This window comes from Benincasa hispida, chromosome 9 (genome assembly GCF_009727055.1).
Source record: "Benincasa hispida cultivar B227 chromosome 9, ASM972705v1, whole genome shotgun sequence".
In the NCBI taxonomy this organism is placed as follows: domain Eukaryota; kingdom Viridiplantae; phylum Streptophyta; class Magnoliopsida; order Cucurbitales; family Cucurbitaceae; genus Benincasa; species Benincasa hispida.
Genome location: NC_052357.1, coordinates 13,838,436 through 13,846,219, shown reverse-complemented (window position 1 = coordinate 13,846,219; position 7,784 = coordinate 13,838,436).

Sequence of the window (7,784 nt, the reverse complement as noted above, 5' to 3'; positions counted from 1 at the left end):
CAAAGGACTGTCCTTATGGTAATCTTGGTGAAATGTAAGTCTCTATTATGAACGGCGTTATATAATGAGACTAAACATTTCATGGTCCAGTCTTATATAATCTCTTTTGTATAGAATATCCCCATTCACATATCTTGACATGAATGATCAGGATCATATCATTTGTAGCACTTTACAACAATTGTAACATCTAAAAAGTGGGTCATACTCGTAGTGTCACTAGAATAAAATATCCAATCTTATCCATTTACTACAGACTATTTAGGTTATCACTTAAACACGATCCACCCGTATTTCTCCACATACATGTTTAAGCTACAAAATAACCTTAGATGTTATGGTTTGTGGTTAATACAACTAATTTTGAAATAAAACATCACATAGTTTATTACATAAATAAAAAATTTGTACATTACAATTACAAACTATAGAATCCTATGAGATTTAGGGCATCAATCCAACAGGATATTTATTCATTAGTCAACTTATACAGGGAAAAATTTGAAAAGATTTTACATGGACAAAGTACATCCATTGAACATTCCCATAGAAGTTCATTCACTAGATGTGAAAAAAGATATATTTCTACCTCAAGATAATAAGAAAAAACTTCTTAGTCCTAAAGTACCATATCTTAGTGCAATTGGTGCACTTATGTATCTTGCTAATAATATAAGACCAGGTATTGCATTTTCAGTAAATTTATTAGCTAGATATAGTTCTTCTCCAACAAAAAGATATTGGAATGGAATTAAGCATATACTTTGTTATCTTCAAGGAACAATCGATATGAGTTTGTTTTATTCAAATAAATCAAAATTTAATTTAGTTGGTTATGCAGATTCTAGATATTTATCTGATCCACAAAAATCTAGATCTTAAATAGATTATTTATTTATACGTGGAGGAACTGCTATCTCTTGGCGATCAGTGGAACATGTGGCTTGTCTTCTAGTAAAAATCTTCCAATGATATTATACGAACACAACACAATATATATAGCCAAAATCAAAGGAGGGTATATTAAAGGAAACAGAACAAAAGATATTTCACAAAAACTTTTCTATACTCATGATCTCGGAGAAAATTGTGACATCATTGTACGAAAAATTTGTTCAAAGAATAACCTGGCCGACTTATTTACAAAGATGTTACCTTCCACAAAATTGGTACTCTTTTGGTGCACAAAATTGAAATGTGACGACTCAGAAATCTCAACTGATGTTTCCATGAAAGGAAAAGAATATATTATATTCTTTTAGGATTATTAAATTATATGAAATATGTACTCTTTTTCCTTCATTAGGATGTTTTCTCATAGGAAAAATTTTTCTTAGTAAGGTTTTAACGAGACATATTTCATATATATATGAGCATATAAGGGGGAGTATTATAAATATTATAATAATAGATATCCAATGCTTAGTGTACTAAAAACCATGTGTCAATCTTCATATTGTCCATATGCCTTGTGTTATTCATAGTTGATGTCCACGTAAGACCACATCCTACTTGCCACTTTACCTATAAATAGTGGCATTTGGTGGATCTTGAAAAAACACAAATTGGTGAGAAAATCCACTTCAAAATTTCACTCAAATTTTTATATTATCCAATTTTATAATTTTAGTTATTTTATTTATATTTATATATTATTATATAATATATTCTTCATATCCGTGTTCTCATTGTACTCCGTTGTACTCCTCAATTTCACAACAATCTCTTTTTTTTCTTTTTTTTTTTTAATGTGAAATAAATAGAGTTTTATTTGAGAAAAAAGCTAAGTAAAATTCACCTACCATTTCTTAAACCCACTCAAATACATTAAAACCCACACACTCATCTAATTAATTCGAAGCAATTAAAAATAACCCAATAAATTCCTTAAAACTAATTAATTTGAAGTAATTAAAAGCAACCCACTATTTCTATAAAAATGTAACCTATATCTATATACATTTTTTTTAATAGATACACATACAAGTATTTGAGAGATGAAAAGGTTAAAATTAATTTGAAAAAATATTTTCTCTTCATCTCCTATAATTTAATCCTCAAAATTTATGAGTCTTTTACTACAATATATAATCGTTGTACTAAAAAAAACTATATTTAATGGTGAAATTTCAAGGGTTTTATAATTTCTAACCTCCTCTAATTGTATAAAGAGCTATTCTTCAACTATTTTCACAAACATTTGAGTTTCTTTTTTGCATAGGTTTATTATTTTCTTCATTGTTTTACAATACTTTAATTTCTATTAGATTGTCTAATTTGACCTTTATTTTCTTTGGATACAATGTCGATATACTTCAAATTTAAGAAAATACATATAAGCAAATAAGGGAGTTGGAAAATGAAAAATCTCAATTGAAGAGGTTTAGTATGAGTATGTTTTAAATTCACAAATATTCTCTCTCTAAATAACAAGTACTATCTCTTTAGAATTGTATTTAGCTTCATCATCTTTTATAATGATAATAATAATTGTGATAAAAATTTATATATCCTATGATGTTATTGTCTTTAATTTTTTTTTTTTTTTTTTTTTTTAAACAAAAGCTATCCAAGTATTGATTTGACAATAACTAAAAAGTGATTAATTTTTTTAGAAAATTTTCTTTTAAATAAATGAGATTTTCTTTTGGCCAAACCTGAAGAGAGACATGATGAGAGTGAGGGATGAGGAGAGAGAGAAAATATTTTAATTTGTTTAATAATAATATTTTTTTCCTAATTTGTTTACTTTAATAATATTTTTTGATTTTTTATAGAATATTTTTTTCAACAAATTAATAATAAATTAAGCAGAAAATTATTTCAAATGGTAAAACTGTTGAAAATATTTACAAGATATAATAAAATTTTAAAACTATCAATGATAGATGCTGATAGACAATTACTAAAGTCTATCAATATCTATCAACGTCTATCAATGTCATTGATAGACACTGATAGAAGTCTATTAATATCTATTTACATCTATCATTGATAGTTCTAAAATTTTGTTATGTTTTGTAAATATTTTGATTCATTTTTTTATATTTGAAAACAGCCCTAAACTTTAAAAACATACCTATAATGATGATTGCAAACTTTTTGTCTCTTTAAATTATATTGTGATCACTATTTTTCTCTAGTGTGCTGTTGGTTGTTATATAAATGACTGATAAATTAAATGAGTATATAGAAAGAATTTAAAATAAGAAAAAAAGGGAAAAAAAAAGTCATCATCATTACTATAAAATTAATAAAGCAAATATATATTCCATCATCATAAAGAAAAAAAAAAGGATAGAGACTATATACAAACATTTCTTTTTTTAAAAAAAACTATGCATTAAACTAAAATTTGGAAACTAACAATTAAATAGATGTCAAGGTACACAATATTTAACATCTAGATGTATAATTCATAATAAGTTGATAAATTATTTATTGTAAATTGAAAAATATTTTATTATTTAAAAAAACATAAACAATTATAATATTTAATACACACTCAACTATTTTTCACAAAACTAGAATTTTGTTGGGATTGTGCCCTAAAACCTCATAATTTATTAGTTGATTAATTTAATTATTAACTATGCAATATTAATTTTATCCATTAACAAAAAAATATCCAAGGTCATTACATGAAGTCTTGAACATATATGTAGTTGATATATGGGTGGATCGTGTTCAAGAGATAACCTAAAAGGTCTAGTATACGAATAAGGTTGGGTGCCTTATCCTCGTGACACTATGGATACGACCCATCTTGTAATAGTTACAAATGGTTTGATCCAAACCATTCATGTGGAGACATGTGAGTAGGGATATCCTATACAAAGAGTTTATATAAGACCGGACCGCGAAATATTTAATCTCTCTTTGTAGATTAATTGATGAGATTAATATTTCATAGAATGATCATGTGTGACTCGATCTTAATCCTGAGTGATTTATGAACTTCTGTATGTAATATCAGTCCTTTGATTTGCATAGGTGAAAGTGGTCAAGTTACCGACTCATACCATTATGAGAATTTGATTAAATGGAAAGTTGGGAACATAATTTCACAAGATGGAATTCACTCTTTGTAACAACCCGACTCCCTAAGATTTATACTAAGTTGTTTCTATACACATGCATTCACCTTAAAACAACACTTTTCATGAATTGACAAAAATAAAGTAAATTCTATAAAATAAATAACTTTTATTAAAGGTAAATAACTAAATTTTTTTTAATAGGGTACCCTTAAATGAATAAATAGATAAAATAAAATAAAATAAAGCATCACTATAAATTTTTTCCTAAAACAACCAACGGTGCAAAAATTGAAAGTTTTCTAAATTCGACAAATTAAATTTTAAAACATGAAATCATAGGAAAAGACATGAGTAAAAGCATCTAACTAATCTCAATGGCACGATCACGGATTCCACCTGTCATTTGTCAATGTATCTTTACCTTTACCTAAAAAAAACATGACAAAAAATTAATATAAAATACTCAGTAAGTAACCCCACTATCGGGGTTAGGCTATGCATTTATGTTCAATAAATGCAACATTCTAGTGAGTCATGCAAAAAAGCCTATACTAATCATGGATGGTCATCTAGTGAATAATTGAATCCGCCCTATCGTAGGTGGGATGTCATACCCCCTCTCGAGCTTACCTTTTTCGCTCGGAAGAAGGCATGAGGCCGATACCACCCTTTTGTGGCACCTATTATCCTCCTTAACCTTTTTTGCTTGCTAACTTGTAGACCAAGTAAATATAACAAGAATTTTTTAGCTTAACTTATTTTATTACAGGCCAATATAATGTTTACAACTTCAAAACTAACTTAGATAACTTTAACTCCTAGGTTACAAAACTCATTAAGAGTAGACTTAAATCCTAAAACGTGGTTTGTAGTGTGGCAGACCTTGACCTCAACCGACATCCTGGAACTCCTCTCTTGCGCTACCTAGGGGAGGGGAGGAAACATTTTGAAAACGTAAGTCAAAAAGCCTAGTGAATGAGATTTTATTGACAAGCTTCATATTTCAAACATTTTCGAAATAACATACTAACGCATGATAAATCTTTAAAGCAAAGCATTTCATAAAGCATACTAAACGCATGATAAATCATACATCAAACCTTTACCCAAACTTCCTTAAGGTAGACCAACTCAATATACTCAGTCATTGAGGTGAAACCATTCTCACACCCTCAGTCTTTGCTAATGCGAAACCAACTCAACGCATAGCACTTGTCGTACGTGCATGCAGAGCTCTCATCTTGGTACTAGATCCAATGGTTTTGAAACTCACTTTCAAAAACCATAACTTTTAGCCTAATTCATGAATAGTAAAATAAGAGTTCAATAACTCAAAGCATGAAAACATAATTTCTAAGCGTTGCTAAAACAATAATTTTCTTTAGAAAACAGTCACTCACACTAGTTAAAACATAACTAGTCAATAGTGTTACATCTAGTGGCTACTATTTCACGGTCCAGTCTTATGCAAACTCATTGCATGGGATACCTTCACTCGTGTGTCACCTACGCGAACGTATTGGATCATTATGTCTATATCAAATACAAAGTGGGTCGTATCCATAGTATTATCAAGATAAGGTACTCAGCCTTATTCCTATACTATAGACCATGTAGGCTGTATCTTGAATATTGATCCCTGTATGTCTCCACATACAGTTCATGACTCATAAGGCAACCGTGGATGTTAGTTTATTGGATTTAGGGTTATTTAGACAAAATAGACAACAATACAAACAATAACATTTATTGAGTTAACATCTATAACTCTTTATTGATGACGGTCAATTAATAACATTTACTATCTACGATTTGGGGCACAAAATCCAATAATATCCTAACATTCACATATAGTCAGCTCATATCAAATTCTCTATCAACAAACACATGACAATTACAACCGTAAATCAAACAATACTCCATGCATATAATTCTAAAGACTCTTTTTCTCTTTTTTTTTTTTTTTTTTTTTAGAAAAAAGACATACCTAGCGATGATGAAAAATCTATTAATGCCCAATGGGACAATCGAACTTATATAATAAGTCAGTCTTCAAAACGTAAAAAATAGGCTCTGATACCAATTGTAACGACCCGATTCCCTAAAATTTATGCTAGGTCGTTTCTATACACATGCATTCATCTCAAAACGACACTTTTCATGAATTGGCAAAAACTAAGTAAATTCTATCAAATAAATTACTTTTGTTAATGGTAAATAACTGAAAATCTTTGAACGGGATACCCTTAAATGAATGAATAAATAAATAAATAAAGCATCACTAGAATTTTTTTTCCTAAAATAACTAACAGTGCAAAAACTGAAAGTTCTCTAAATTCATCAACAGACCAAGTTTTAAAAAAGGAAATCATAGGAAAAGACATGAACAGAAGCATCTGACTAGTCCCAATGGTATGATTATGGATTCTGCCTGTCATTCGTCAATGTGTCTTTACCCTTATCTAAAAAAAACATGATAAAGAATGAGTATAAAATACTCAATAAGTAACCCCGCTACCAGGGTCAGACAATGTATTTATGTCCAATAAATGCAATGTTCTAGTGGGACATGCAAAAAACCTATACTAATCATAGATGGTCATCTAGTGAATAATTGAACCTACCCTATCGTAGGTGGGATGTTGATAACTTGTAGAAATATAAGTTATTTTACCTCTTTTATCTGAACAATTAGGAAAAAGCTTGGAAAATGCGATAATTTGATGAGGAATTCATGTAAATAATTATATCATGCGATCACACATCCACAAAGTCTCTATTTTCAAAAAAAAAAAAAAACAAAAAATCGTGCTTTTTTTGGGTGCAGGAAATCTTCTTATGCGATCGCAAGAAATTCTCGACACTAATATAGGAATCACATAGTTGGTAGCCTCATACAATGGGGAATGATATGATGCATGGACGGTGGAAATCAAATCAAAGACCAAGTTGGTGACCAACAAGAAAGCTCCACAACAGAGCCAATGAACTTCTGACACGGAGTAGGCGGCATACTAGGGTATGGAATTTAATGCACCTTATCAGCATAACCATTAGTAAGAGAAGAAAAGCTACCTCTTGACGCCTATAAATACCCTACGAGACTTCCATGCAAAAGAGAACAAAGACATTAGGAAAAACTCTACCCAGATTCTCACTTCAAAAAGCATTTCCACTTCGAGCCCTCATGAAATCTTAAGTGAAAACTTAGGATTTCTCTTTGGAAGCAAAAAGGGAACTTCACCTCCAACACTCTTTTGAAGCAGTTATCTACAGAGCTGGAGGGAGTAAGAAATTGCATACCATGGCTTGATTCTTTATCTCTATCTCTTTTCTTCCAATAGTTGCATCTATATTGTGTAAACGTTGAAAGACTTCTTTTTCTCAATTTGAATGCATCTTTAGTCTATCTTTTATCCATCTCCTCAATTTTTATTATGAGCAACTAATTTCTTTATGGGTTGAGAAACATTGCAACTAACATGAACTAAATAAAACTTAATTGTGCGTTCAACTTGTTTTATGCATGCTTTATAAACCACTTGAATGAGTTGAGAGATTGTTCTAAGTAGATTGAAATTTAGGTTTGAAAAAGCCAAAGATTTAGACCTCATAAAACAAGAAGAGAACATCTTTAGAAATAAAGAAATATCTTTTGTATCAAATACTCATCGCATGCATCCTAAAGATAGAATATTATGGCTAAACACACTGAGAAGGGTAGGTTGTAGTTTAAGTAAGTTG